This window comes from Helianthus annuus, chromosome 14, assembly GCF_002127325.2.
Source record: "Helianthus annuus cultivar XRQ/B chromosome 14, HanXRQr2.0-SUNRISE, whole genome shotgun sequence".
Classification (NCBI taxonomy): domain Eukaryota; kingdom Viridiplantae; phylum Streptophyta; class Magnoliopsida; order Asterales; family Asteraceae; genus Helianthus; species Helianthus annuus.
In genome coordinates this window covers 7010523-7026178 of record NC_035446.2, presented here as the reverse complement: position 1 = coordinate 7026178, position 15656 = coordinate 7010523, and the positions used below count along the sequence as shown (strand labels likewise).

The 15656-nt window shown below is 34.6% G+C and overlaps 1 long non-coding RNA gene across 3 annotated transcripts; it reads left to right on the top strand.

Moving 5' to 3' along the window:
* The first annotated feature begins 8996 nt into the window (after window positions 1–8996).
* On the top strand, window positions 8997–13764 carry LOC110908031. Of its 3 annotated transcripts, none has more exons than XR_002574125.2 (6): window positions 8997–9663; window positions 9752–9822; window positions 10808–11015; window positions 11456–11683; window positions 12971–13026; window positions 13101–13764. It is a non-coding gene; the product is annotated as an uncharacterized LOC110908031 (long non-coding RNA). The 3 variants fall into 3 exon arrangements; XR_004878673.1 differs by having other exon boundaries at window positions 9037–9489; window positions 9559–9663; window positions 11456–13026; XR_004878672.1 differs by having other exon boundaries at window positions 11456–13026.
* The last annotated feature ends 1892 nt before the right edge of the window (window positions 13765–15656 follow it).

Here is a 15656-nt window from a genome sequence, read left to right as displayed (position 1 = left end):
GGTCTTCATTTGTTGTATATATTTGATTATTCCTCCAATAATCTATGAAAGAGAAATTTGTAAGGATAGGAAGCATATACAGGAGGTTTATCAAGATATCAAATTAAACTTTACAAACAATTAGTTTTAATATAATAATAATGACTACAACTAAAACTAGATTTTAAGATAATTACAATTTATTTATGCATGTTGCCAATTATGTACAACAAAAAAAAATATATTCTTTTAATTTTTTTAACAATACATAATAATTACACCGACTAACTATTCAAAACATCACTTTCTGTATTTTCTCTAGGTAGCTAATTATTTTGCTCACATATGAACTACCACTTGATCATTCCAATTCACATGTGAACTAACTTTCTAGGTCTCTCGAATTTAACTCTTTGAACACTTAGTTACGTTGCTCTAATATGCTAGGTAGGTTCACCATTCGAACTAGGGCTGACTAATTGTGTCTTAGCGGGCTTAAGAGGTCTCTGGCGATGCTAACAACACAAATTCTAAACCGGAATACGATTCATTTAACTACTTTATATCTTATATCTATAACCAAGTTGTATACTTTATGTATTAAGGAGAGATGATAGATTCTAACCTTATAATTTTAATTATTTTAAAAAAAAGTAAAAAATCAAATCAATAAACAGGTCTAATCGTGTCTTATAAAGGTTACCTATTGTCAGTCCTAATTTGAACCCTTGTATAGATGCTTGAACACACATACCCTCAACCAGACTCTTTAGAGGAGCTTGTGAACTTGTATGCTTACTAGCTTCTCAAACTGAAATTGTAAAACAGAAGTTTACTCTATATTGGATGATAAAAAACAATTCCTTAAACTACATTGAGTGTTCTACTTGCGATATCGATCTGTATTAGAAAACTTTTTATGGAGTGTTTGAGTAGTAATTAGTGTGATTCTTAACCACAATGAAGTTACTTTAAAAGATCTGGATTTTTGCAAAGCAAACTGTGTGCTTTTATCACTATATTGATCAAGAACACATTTGAGTATTTGTAAGTCTGTGTGGTTTGCTGTAAGATGGTAAAAGACTTGTTGATCTTATTGATGTGTTTGGTTACAATATATAGAGATCACAAGGAACCCTAGAAATCTAACCGAGCCCGTGGGCTTACATTAATAAACCCTAGTCTAATAATACAGTTCAATACTCCCCCGCAGTCAGAGCGGTAGAAAATCGGACGCTTAGACTGGAAAAAAAAAACAAACAAAACAATAAAAATAAACTAATCTCAATCTCGGTTCTTGACTCGTAGGTCCAAATTTCTGCCAGAGAAACCTGGTTTTGCCAAAAGAAATAACAATCCGTATTCTACTTCACATTAAATCGGTGTACGACTTCCACACAGCTTTTGTTTCTTAGTTCCCAGAATAATAACACAAGACAAGCAAGATCCCAGTCGGCCATGGCAAGACGAACAAGGAAGAAAGACTGTAGAAGACAACCGGCGACCATGGTCGAGCGTGGTGTGTCTAAGAGAGATGGTGAAGGCCGGTGACCGTGGTCAGGCGCGGCTTCAAAAAGAAGTGAGATCCATAGATCAAAGAAAGAGATCTGATCAAACCGTGGTCTGCGGATCGTGGATCGGTGAACGAAAGAAAAAAAAAAGAAACAAATAGACATCTGGCGACCGTGGTCGTGCAAATGTGTGTCGAACCGAGCACCGATGACCGTAGTCAGACGAGGACTTCGAAAAGAAGTGAGATCCGTAGACCCAAGAAAGATAGAGGGCGAAGGCCGGTGATCATGGTCAAGAGGCAACAAGAGAGAGAATATAGATCCGTAGATCTAAGTGATCAAACCGTGGTCTAAGATTGATGGCCACGGTGACAATGAACGACACGGCTGCAGACCGTAGTACAACATGTGATGCGGCAACATGACTGGCGGCTAGTGGACTGTAGTCCTGTTAGAAAGAGCGGCTCAACTAAACGGTGGGGCCAGAGGACCGTAGTCCTACAAAAGAACGGCGCGACGTAGCGGCTCAATTTTCAGATTAGTTTGGCGGACAGGGGATATTGTGTGGAACCGTAACTGAGACTTTGTTTAGAACGTGAAATAAGAAAAAAATGATAGGAAACGAACGGGGGCCAGACAGGGCGGCGGCAGTGGCGGCACGCCGCCCTGTCTAGGGTTTTTCTCAAGTGGTGACGGCTAGGGTTTTATTATTTTTGTGTGGTGCGGCGGAAATGGTATAGAGCGCGGGCTCTGATACCATGTAAGATGGTAAAAGACTTGTTGATCTTATTGATGTGTTTGGTTACAATATATAGAGATCACAAGGAACCCTAGAAATCTAACCGAGCCCGTGGGCTTACATTAATAAACCCTAGTCTAATAATACAGTCCAATATTTGCAACTATATACAAGTGTGTTTGAACTATTTGCAAACAAATCTTGCCATTGATCTTAGTATCTTACACAACCATAAATGATAAAATTATTTATAACTAATATTTATGAAGACAAGAGAATAGTTAAGTAGACTAAGAAACTACCTCTCAACCTTTGATTTTATTTGTAGTCCATCGATCTTCCTTCTTCTTTGTAAGACTGGACTGCAAAGAAAAGGATTTGCATGGTTTTGTAATTGAAATAAGATAATATGGTGGTAGGTGGCAACTGGCTAGTGTAAGTCATATTAGACAAGTAATTAATGCTAACTAAGTAATTAAATGACTCTTTAAGTCAAAGATCCTTTAGAAATTTCTCTTATTAAAATAATAACATTTATCTAGAATTATTTGCTTTTTTTAGATTACATTGGATCTTAACGGTTCTCTTTGAAAAGTACAATACCGTCTTAAGGGTGTCCGGGGCGCTTTACGAGGAGAGGTGCGGGGAGTGGTTACCGCGGGGGGAGGAGGTGCCGCCATCATCTTTCACCGCATGGAGGGGATGGATTTCGGCGAGAGGTTACCGCATGAAGGGATAGAGGGAGAGGGTGGCCCACCAGATTTTCAACCAATCAAGTTATTTTCCTTTTTTTTCTTTTTGATTTTTTCAACTTAATTAAAAAAATAAAAAAAACAAGTCCCCCAAGAGAGGAGTGCCGCCATCAAATTGAGGGTGTGGGGGTGTGGGGGGGGAGTTAAGTGGGGAGTTGACGTGGCGCGTGCTGATTGGCTGTGGGTAAGAGAGGTCACTTCCCACTTACAGGAGTGCCCCTTACACCCTAAGTTAATACAAATGATGTAATTTATGAAATACAGAAATATAATCTGACAAAACGTTATCGATCGCTAGTATGAAATTGATGGTGAGGGTTGACCAGTTCAAACTAGAATGAAGATTTGTATTTGAAATATGGATGATCTTAAAATACCGAACAACATGCTATTTCTAAATTCCTCTCAATGGGGTTATGTTTATTTAGTACTCTTGAAACCATAAATCCCTCATAACCGAAAACCACCTTAATGCCCTCAACAGCCACCGCACCACCACCGACGTCCACTTGTGTTGCCGTAGCGTTTTTAGCCCTTTATCTTCTATCTAGATTGTTTTCTATTCTTAACCGCACCTTTCGAACTCAGAAAGAAAAAAAAGGGTACAACCTAGTCTTTATATGAACAATTAATGCGTCGAAGTCTTCGGTGATGTCGCAATAATTGGAGCGATATTGAGGTTCGAAAATAAGGTATCCATAAGTAAGCATTGTTGGGTTATTCGGTTTGTTTACTCACACCGAGTGCGTTCTCGGTTCAGCCGGTTACAAGTCAAAAGAGCAAATATATCAGTAGATAAATGGGTTGTTAAATAATCAATGAATTGGTTTTCTCAATCTTGGTCAACTGAATTAGCCGCAATTGTCTCCTACACGTGATTGAGAATGGACATTGAGGTGGTTGCTAAATAAATGGAATTTTACATTGAATTCTTCTAGTTCGGCAAGTGCCATAATCTATACATATAATAAAGTAAACCAATGTGTGACACGTGTCATTCATTGGATACACCTATTTTTGGGTTTTCCCGCCTTTCTTTCATATTTATTTTCTAATAATTTATCTTCTAATTTGTAGATAATATTAAATAGAAAAATGTTTATCTGATAATTACAACCTTTTTATTGAAATTTGAAAAGGGTTTCACGCTTTTTTTGGATTTTATTAAAATTCATGTCTACATTATATAATTATAAGTTTGAATATATATGTCAAAATTAAAAATTATTCTTCAAAAAATCAGTAACATCCATGCTATATATATACATTTAGAAAAATGTTAATAATTGCAAATAATACTAAATAGAAAAATGTTAATTGAATAGAAAAATATATAGGATATCATCAAATGTATATCGATTACTTAAATGAGTATACATATGCATGGGAGGACCACCGCACAGGGTCTGTGATTTCGAGGGGCACGTGTTTTTTATAAAAAAAAACCTGATATCTATGTTAATTTTTTTAAATGAGTTGTAGGGAGGTATTTATGTCACCACAAACAGAGACTAAAGCAAGTGTTGGATTCGAAGCTGGTGTTAAAGATTATAAATTGACTTATTATACTCCTGAATATGAAACCAAGGATACTGATATCTTGGCAGCATTTCGAGTAACTCCTAATGACCTGGAGTTCCGCCTGAAGAAGCAGGGGCCGCAGTAGCCGCCGAATCTTCTACTGGTACATGGACAACTGTATGGACCGATGGACTTACCAGCCTTGACCGTTACAAAGGCCGATGCTATGGACTTGAGCCTGTTCCTGGAGAAGACAATCAATTTATTGCTTATGTAGCGTACCCATTAGACCTTTTTGAAGAAGGTTCTGTTACTAACATATCTATTTAATAATAATAAAATAAATAGCATCCTAATCTTTACCAATTTTAGATTTATTGCGCATTTTTCATATAATTCGGACTTCGTATTTAATCGACCACTTACAATTATCATACTTTAGTAAATAAAATATAAAAAAGATGAAGAAGAAAGAAAATATTTGTTATTACTTTATCCGGTAAAACATTTTTATATTTATAAGCAAAGTTTACAATTTGTTATATTATTTACTAGGTTATAATTTTGCGTATTACACGGTCTGAGTGAACGCTATCGAAACCTTGTGTTTAGCTCGGGTTGAATAAACGCGTGTATTACACCAACACGACTATCAAAATCTGTTTATCTGATAATTACAACCCTTTTATTGAAATTTGAAAAGGGTTTCACGCTTTTTTGGATTTTATTAAAATTCATGTCTACATTATATAATTATAAGTTTGAATATATATGTCAAAATTAAAAATTATTCTTCAAAAAATCAGTAACATCCATACTATATATATACATTTAGAAAAATGTTGATTGAATAGAAAAAAATATAGGATATCATCAAATGTATATCGATTACTTAAATGAGTATACATATGCATGGGAGGACCACCGCACAGGGTCTGTGATTTCGAGGGGCACGTGTTTTTTATAAAAAAAAAACCTGATATCTATGTTAATTTTTTTAAAATAGCATACCAAACATGCTCTTAGTGAGCCCAATACCCATTGGCATTAGCTTTAGGGCATGTTTGGCTAAGCTTTCTGAAAAAAATTATTGACTTATTTGCTTTTTGAAAAGTCATAATCTACAAAATGATGTTTGACAATATGGGTGTATGTGAGAGGAAAAAACCAATAAGTCAATAAGTCACTCCATACTGACTTTTCCAAAACTCCAATAAGCCTATAAGTTGTTTCAAAAAACATAACCAAACATGCTCTTACTGAGCCCAATACCCATTTTATTTTAAAATTAAATAATAATATTAAAAAATTACGAAAGAACATATTTTTTCGAGCTCAAACAGGGTAAATGAATTCTTACAGATGACTTCGTACACATGTATGAGATTTTTTTACTATTATTATTAGTTTCATTATTTATCAAATATATATATAAATGTCTCCGTACTTGCATTTATAAGAAATATTTATTATATAGTTTAAATTGTTCAACCCGTGTAACACACGGGGAACTAACCTAGTATTATATAAATAGGAGTAGTATTTGTTAATTTTATAATGTACCCTTTCTTTGATAATATTAAAAACAACAGCTTTTCATTCTCTTGTATTTTCCTTGGAAGTTACATAAAACACAGAACATACATAATTTTGTGAGTGTGTAGAGTGTGTGTTTGGGGACCTGAACCAACAACCATTGTACTTTATGTCCATTATACATGGACGAGCGGCTCTCAGAAAAGGATTTAAAAGTGTCGAGATATCTTCTAACTCGCTCGGTGCCATATAACATTTTCAAGAAAATGAAAATTAAAAGAATTTGTTGAGAATGATTTTAATGTAATCATGTTGTTTTCACCACAAATCTTTTCAAACTTGAATTAATTTTATGGTCATACAAACCAATTTAATACACTATTTCAAACTTAAATTAATTTTATGGTCATACAAACTAATTTAGTACAGTCTAAGGTAGGGGTGTTAAAGATCGGATAATCCGGTTTTCGGATATCCAAAAATCGGATATCCGAAATTTCGGATATTGAAATATTGACATCCGAACCTGAATCCGAAATTTCGGATATCCGATTTTCGGATGTCCGAAATTTCGAATTCGGGTTCGGATATCTAATCGGATATCCGAATATCCAATTTTTTATTTAATTTTTATTTTTTTATTATTTTTTAATATTTGGAACCAGATTTTTCGAATAGTTTCGGATATCCAAATATAAATTTCGGATATTTTTTCGGATATTTCGGATATTTTTTTCGGATACTTCGGATATTTTTCGGATACTTCGGATATTTTTCGGATACTTCGGATATTTTCGGATATTCGGATATCCGAAAAAAATAAAAATTAAATTTTCGGATATTTTCGGATAGTCCGATTATCCGAAAATTCTCAAAATCACTATCCGAATCCGAATTTTCGGATTATCCGATTTTCGGATATCCGAAAATTCGGATATTTCGGATACGGGTTTTCGGATATTTCGGATTCGGTTTCAGATTCGGATTTTTTTGAACACCCCTAGTCTAAGGGCATCTTTGGCTAAGCTTATTTTACCTAAAAAGAACTTTTTGTGAAAAAGACTTATTGAATTATAACTTTTTAAAAATGAGTTTTTAAAAAGTGTTTGGATTAGCTTATAGGGTGGAAAAAATCAATAAGTCGATAAGATGTTTTTGAAAAAGTGTTTGGCTTAACTTATTGATGTAAAATGACTAAAAGATAATAAGTCAATAAGTTGGTTCAAAAAGTTATAACATGCTAACTTCTACAAAATTGTTTTTTCTACTATACAAAAAGTCATTTTGAAAATTTCCTTTAGGTTTAATTTATCAAACACAAAATTTTCTTATTAGTTTTTTTGAAAAAGTTAATAAGTCAATAAGTTAATTTAAAAATCTTAGCGAAACATGGCCTAAAAGTGATTTCCAATTAAAAGAATATAATGTATCTTACAATAATCACATGTGAACGTGAAGTTTACTAGTAATCATAAATATTTATTATCACAACCATGATTAAGTCTAATTCAGAGTACGACAGGGTTGTAGGTTATTATTATTGGACATTCAGATTGATTTTGCTTTCAAATTAAGGTTTAGACTCTAAACAACTTATGTGTACGAATTTGGATTTCCACAACCTCGTTGTTGAAAATTTAAAGTCGTTTTCTTATATGTTTACATGAACTCAAAGGTTATGTGGTATTATATATGTATGACATCGTAAATGCTATAGTACATCGTATTGTTGTATATAGATAAATTGTATTATTGATATCACCCAAATGTGACCACCGAACTACTGTACCGATCGGTGACCACTGAACCTGTAAGTCTCACATATACAAATCGAGAGGGAGACGGAAATGAAGCCTTAACCTTATAAAGGGGTTGAAACCCTTTTCTACCGTGATGTGTTTCGCCTGGGCGAGCAATTTGTTGGGTGAACCGTGAGCTTCTGGATGGGCAACCCATCGGGGCAAACGAGTGGCGTCCTAAACCGGTTTACATGAGATGTTACAGAAATGTGATCACCAAACTACCGCACGAAAGGTCACGACCTTATTACCGAATATGATTATCTGACGCACAGAATGTGAACTAACTACTCACCGAACTACTGAATACGACACACCGTATTTGGCTAACTGAATGTGTTATGTATATTGTTTGATATTTAGATATTGTTAAGAAATTATTCATACTGTTTCTAGTTGTCATCCCACTAAGTAAATTTTACTCAAGCGTGCATATATGTTTTATGTACGTTAGATTACAAGATTATTCTATTGAGAAGACTCGAGAATGGGCTCCAAGGATTCAAGACACAAGGATTTAGTAAACAAGATTTTTAATGTATTTTATTTTGAATTCACTACAAAAAAAATGCCATTTAATGGCATACACTTTTAGTGCCATTTAGCTTTTGTGCTACTAGTTTAGGTTTTTAGTGGCACTTTGTACATGCCATATTTGTTTGACACACACTTTTAGTGGCATTTGGGTTTTATGCCACTAACTTTGACTTTTAGTGGCATTAGTGGCATTTTGTGTATGTCATATTTGCTTGACACATGCTATTAGCAACATTAGCTTTTTGCCACTAATTCGCGCTTTCAATTTCACCCTAAACTTTCCCCCGTTATGTCACTACTAATTAGGGGTGCAGGAGCTTGTTTAAGTTATGAAAGCTCGAGCTCGGCTATGTTCATGCTTTGTGTCTAAGGCTTGAGTTAGGCTCGTAGGTAGCTTTTCAAGCTCGGAATCAGTTAGCTTGTTATTTGTTAATTAATTTATTTTAATTATATTTATCTATACTATATTAATAAGCATATCTAAAGGACTTCTTAAGGTCATATAAATTCTCTTAAAACACCCCTAAAGCATGCTGTACAACCCTCTAAAGCACAATATAATTTACAATTCCAATTATGACCTTCACAAAAAAAAAAAAACACACACGGGGTACAATATCAGGTGCATAATGTACTACTCATTAAAAAACACACGGCATCACTATCTCATTAGGGTTTCAGATGTCTATCTCATTCCTATCCGCCTCCCTCTCTCTCTCTCTCTCGGCGATTCAGAAACCCCAAGCTATCTTCACCAGATCTGTTTGAGAATTTGCTTTCTTAGGCTGCTATTGATGGTGGTTGTCTGGTTAAGTTGTTGATTGTGCAATTGCCCTGCTTTCTCTCTCAAATGAGATCTAGGGTTTCTACATATGATTCAAGATCTGGCTATCGCAGCTTTCTCTCTCAAACGAGATCTAGGGTTTCTACATACGCTTCAAGATCTGGCTTTCACAGTTCGGTTCGACACATTTCAAATTGAGATCCCTTTTTCCATTTTCGTTCTCTCTCTCCCTCAAAGATCTGGATTTGGATCTGTGGATCCAAAAGGAAAAACAATCAGAGATGTTCTTTTACCCCAAAAATCACTGTGCTCTTTTATATACATACATCTGGTGAGAACCAAACCTTGCAAGACCCAAAATTTCACCCAGTTGATGTTTGTATCTGCTTTAAACTTGCAGATCTAGGGTTTTACTTTCATGTCTGAGGTAAACTCTACTTTGAATCAACAGATCTAGGGTTTTATACCTCATGTTTGAGGGTTTTATTCTTGGAAGGATCTTAAGGTAAATTTATTCTTTAATGCTTGTAGATTTTTATTTTTTTTTGTTGTTCTAATAATAACTGGAATTAAAATGTAAAATTTTCTCTCAGGACCACATGCGTAAGGCTGGAGATGCATGTTTTGCTGAAGTTTCTTGGATAATCCCGTCCCCGATACACAGGTCAGTTTAGTTCTATCTTTGCTGGTAAGATTTGTTTTGTTAAGAAATGACTTATTGAGAATTGTAAGTGGCAATTTATTGTGATTCGGCATGGAATAGATTATTTGTTTTTTATTCAGGGAACAAAACAACTTGGTCATGTTCAATCAATACAAGTTTATTTATTAAGAAAAATATTTATATACTTGAAATCCGGATTTGGTGGATGATTTAGGTTAAATGAAAGGACTTGCGAACTGATTTAGTGTTGGTTGGTGATGGGTCATTAATTGTATATCAGCACCTAAGATGGGTGTTATAAGACATAGCAGGTGTGCATATATATGTGCGCATGATGAAATGACAAACTATTTTAAGTAAAAGACCAAGAGAACCGCATGAACAGCTAAGCATTTGTATGCTGTGAATCTTAGGTATAGCGCGAGAGATAAGATTCTCATGGTTCTTTAATTAAACCTTAAAACAAAAAGAAATCAAGGTTGTCCTGATTCATTTTTCATTTAAATATTGCTTTTTCATTGGACAGCATGTGAGTGGCTTATCATTCTAGAAGCTGATTATACTTATTTAAAAGATTATGGTGTTCTCTTGTATCACTGTGGATAGCGGTGCAAACGAGCCGAAGTACTCGCGAGCTACTCGAGCTCTGCTCGAAAAAAAGCTCGAATGAGCCGAGCTTAAACGAGTTCGAGCTCGAGCCCGGGCCTAAAAACAAGCTCATTTAGTAAAGAGCCCGAGCTTCGTTTATTTTATCATCTCAATATGCAGGATATTCCAGTATGGTATGATAATGGACTTTGTATAAGTAAATAAACTTCCTAAGTTTCTTTTTATTAGTTGCATTATACAGATGTAGGCATTGAACTTAGTTGCATTATACGTGAAATTGGTTAGGGTTTTAAAAGATTAGCAACAGTAGTAGTGGGTCAAAGTGCATGTGACTGAGTTTTTTTTTTATATAAGTTGTATTTTTGTGATATTGCAGCCAACAGATCAGCATCAGCGGCTTTCCTTATGCTTTGACAAACTAATGGGTGATGTCTCCAGAAAATTGGATTCGAAGAACCGAGACAAGTTCACTCAGAATCTGACAATATTGAGAAACGGTTGACCGAAAACGAGTATAAAACAGCTGGGAAGGATATCAGAGCGCTTAAGCTGATTCTAGAAGCAATGCAGAAGGCAAAAAAGAGGTTAGACTTTAGAGAATAACAAACATGCATTGGATAATAGCTGCACTGATGATAGTTTGAGCCAGAAAGTTGACCAACCAGTTTCGCCAACTACAAGTCAACGAAAGGTCAAACACGCTAATAGGGGTGCTAAACGGGCCGTGTTTGCGGGTTGGCGGGTTCAATCCGACCTGAACCCGAAAATTTTAGACGAACCCGAACCCTACCCAAACCCGAAAATCGTTACATACATATGAACCCGAACCTGACTCGAATATTCACAGGCTGACCCGAACCCGACCCATTGAACCCGATTTTTTTTATTTTTTTTTTAATTTTTCAGCAAACTAATATATTAGTATTTGTGTTTCACTCTTCCTTTTTTGAGTGAAAAAACATTCTAATGTTTAGTTATTTGCTAACATTTGTGCAATGACATGCATCTTGTTTTAATTTGCCAGATTCTACATTCAAGACACTTTGATTTATCTCTAATGAATAATGGTACAACCCTTTGGTGGAGTGGGCATGGATGAGGTCATTATGGTGGGAGCAGATGAAAGGTTGGCATCTGCATCTGCATCAGCATCAGTACCATGGAGTCCTAAGCAGCTTGCTGATCGTAGGCCCTGGTGGTTACTAGAAGTGAAGTGAGAACGTGGAATTCGGGTGGTTTTGTTAAAAGACTCGTGAGTGATCTCGACTAATCAAAATATGTTCTTTTATGCAGTTTGATCATATGTTATAGCTAGGAAAATGAACTTCATGTGGAATAAAGTTAGTGTATTAAGTAGTAATCAAGATTAACCAGTATTTACTAAAGTTTGAGCTTTTTTTTTCAACCGTAGTGAAATAAATATTTAGTCTGGCTAGGGTTTGAATATAAATTGAATCAGCATTAATCGTTCATTTATGTCGCCTATTTTTTTTAATTCTCAGTTAAACAAAATTTTTGATGCTGAGTATAAAAATCATATTGTTCGAATTTATGATTACTTTGTATATCAATGGCATTTGTGCATTGCTTTTGAACTGCTCGATTCAGATTTGTCAGTTTCTATTTGTTACATTAATCATTTTCTATCAGCTTCATATTAGGATTTGAGTTTTTTTGTTTGTGATTTTGCATCAAGAATGAGCTTGTAAGGCTAAATCGATTTGGTTTATTAAGGTTTCGGTTTGCTTAATTCGGTTTAGAAACTCAATGTTCCTGTTGTTTGGGTTAAAACAGGAACCGAAACCGTAATGGTTATTCGGTCAGGTTTATTTTGGTTAGGAAATGGTGTTTAGTCTGGCTAGGGTTTGAATATAAATTGAATCAGCATTAATCGTTCATTTATGTCGCCTATTTTTTTTAATTCTCAGTTAAACAAAATTTTTGATGCTGAGTATAAAAATCATATTGTTCGAATTTATGATTACTTTGTATATCAATGGCATTTGTGCATTGCTTTTGAACTGCTCGATTCAGATTTGTCAGTTTCTATTTGTTACATTAATCATTTTCTATCAGCTTCATATTAGGATTTGAGTTTTTTTGTTTGTGATTTTGCATCAAGAATGAGCTTGTAAGGCTAAATCGATTTGGTTTATTAAGGTTTCGGTTTGCTTAATTCGGTTTAGAAACTCATTGTTCCTGTTGTTTGGGTTAAAACAGGAACCGAAACCGTAATGGTTATTCGGTCAGGTTTATTTTGGTTAGGAAATGGTGTTTAGTTTGATCGGTTTGAAACCGAAAAATCAAGGTCTTAGTATCTTTTTTACACTTGTTTTTAGCTGATCCCAAGCCTATTTTCTTATCTCTTGGGTTTATTCAGTTTACAAATTCGATCCTTCGTGTTTTGGTTACAACCCGAACCATAAACCGAATTGGTTATTCGGTTCGAGTTTTAATTCAATCGGGTAAGTTGTTTATCTGTTCGGTTTTCGGTTTAATTTGTTTGAAAATGTGTTAATTTTCTTTTTACATTTTATAGAAAACTTCAGTTTTATGGTCACTCTTGTTGCAGTCAAAGTTATTCCAAAGTCAAAGGTTTGTTCATTTGAATTTATATATTTTTAAAAAACATAGACTTAGTTTGATTTGTATGGAATTGCTTTCTGCAGAACAACTGGGCACACATTTCTGAATCTTCTTCAGTGGCTAAAATGGTGAAAGAGTGCAGGCTGCATAGATGGTCCTCTCTCTCTGATTTCCTAAAATGGTGAAAGAGTGCAACAGAGTCATTTCATTTTTATGTAGCCTGCTCATTTCAACAGTAACACACTTTATAGCCTGCTCTTCCCTTTCCTTTTAAAAACTGGTCAAACAAATAACCCTCACACAAACCATTTTAACCCTTCAGGTGTCATGCATTTACACATTAAACCCTTACTCTCTCTCACTTCCCTTATAAGAAGCACCTCCCCACATTAACTCACTTTTACTCTTCCTCGACCTCCATAATTTGAGTCGAAACTCCCACTACACACACACACACAAGTTCAAGCTGAAGCAACTTAAGGTAGTTTGAACCTGTTTGAAACTGAAGCAAGTTCAAGCATCCTCCTAAAACTCCCTTTTAAGTTTAGTGTAAAAAATGTAGTATATTCTCATAACTAATTAACTGTAGGTTATGTTGGACAGTTATAAGTTTTCTTGTTTTACCTTTTTAATCAGTCTTGCAAGTTCAAATTTGTATTAATTGTACATGTCATAGATTGTGTTGTGTATTTGTGGACGGGGTAATATTGGAATGAAGCTACTATATAGCCTGCTGTTTTACTATTATTAACCTGCTGTTTAAGTTACAACATGCTGTTATAGTCTAAAAGCTACTATATAACCTGCTGTTTAAGTCTAAAAGCTACTATATAATCTGTTGTTCAAGTCTAAAAGCTAGAGTTTTTGCCCAAATAGGTGTCGGGGGAAAACTTATTTACCAAAACTAGATGGCAATCGTCTTTTGCAAGAATCATAAATCTATATATTCGTAATGCGGGGCGGATTATCAGTCAAGTATGTTTGATATGTTAACCAAAACATGTATTTTTTCCCTAATTAATTAAACTTATTTCGCACGATTTTATTAGTTTATCTCGCTAAAATATGCATCATTATTAGGGGTTTAAAAATGAGCAGAAGTCAGATGACTTCACTTGGAGATGTTTTAAAAATTAGATTTAAAGATTCAAGTATAAGGTTAAAAATGAAAGTACCATATTTTGACATTTTTTAATAACATTGTTTTTTTATGTGTCGAAATCTGGTACAGTAGAGGAGACGATACAAGAAAGTCTTGAGCGAACGGATGTATTGGTAAAACAGGAAGAGATACAAGAGACTCCCCGTATTTTGTTTTTAGTGTTTTGTCCAGCTACTTGCCTGTTTTGTACTCTTCTTGTTTTTAATTACATCTACTTCCTTGTTTTGTACTCTTCTTGTAGATAGATAACGTCGAAGCTACAACTAAAAATTTACCTGAGTATATCACCAAAGAATCGATAAACTAACAGAAAAACCAGTGCCAACATATCACGAATAAGAAACTAACTTAAGTACTATACGATATATCACGAGACGACGGATAAACTAGGGGTAAATGAGTACCCTATTGTAAATCGCCACTCCCGCCGCATCGCGCGGGTAAATGACTAGTATTTTATATAAATTTTCATCTAACATGACATAATATGTGTGTAGATATATAATATAATTATTCATTTTTCCTAATTTTATAAATAGTAAATATTAGTAATTTAGTATTTAAATATATGCATGTAAGATGTTAATTAAAAAGTGTACACATAACGGGACCGTTTAGGCTCTCGAGTCACTCGAAATCGACAAGTTAAGCTCGGGTTTGCAGTTTGTTAAAAGATTTTTTTCTTCTTTATTACAAATCAAAGTAGAGTAGCTCAATTCGTTTACACCCATGTAATCCGTGAAAGTAATTAAAACTTAAAAACTTCATATTTACCTCTAAAAGTTTCCAAAAATTTATATTTTCCCTCCTTGAAACCAAAAAATTCCCTTTTTTGTTTTCCCTCTCATATCACTTGTCGCAACCCCCGTCCTCCTGTACAAACCCGGGAACGGGCGGCCACAGCCAGTTTCGGTAGTATCTTGTTTTTATCTAATTTGGCAGCGGAATTTTCATCAGGACCGTAGTTAGGAAATATTTGATCAGAGTAAAATACCACACTTTCATAATATTAAACACATGGGATAAAACCCAAGTTTTCAGTACACACTTTTTCATAGGAATAAATCGTATTTTTATTTAATAAAACATATATTTTATTTTAGGTAACTTTATTGCCACTTTTCCAAGCCTTCAGTGCTGTCCAGCTGGCTTCTATTTGGCTTTCACATTTGGTTACCTGAAACGCGTTTAAAAACATTTTGTCAGTGGGAAATACTGGTGAGTGAATCCCAGTTCAATCAAGTTTAAATAAAAACCATTGTACAGTATTGAGGGCGGTCTCGCAATTATATTCGTTTCCAAGTCATACCAATTACCACCCACGGTACTGTCAAACCCGACTTGTGGAAATGTTACCCCTCGCAAGGCAGTAACAAATTTTGTATACAAAACCCCAACATACCGAAGATAATTATATCCTTACAAATACTCAATAACTTTTTAATATATAATTAATTAAGTGAGGTTTTGTAAAAAC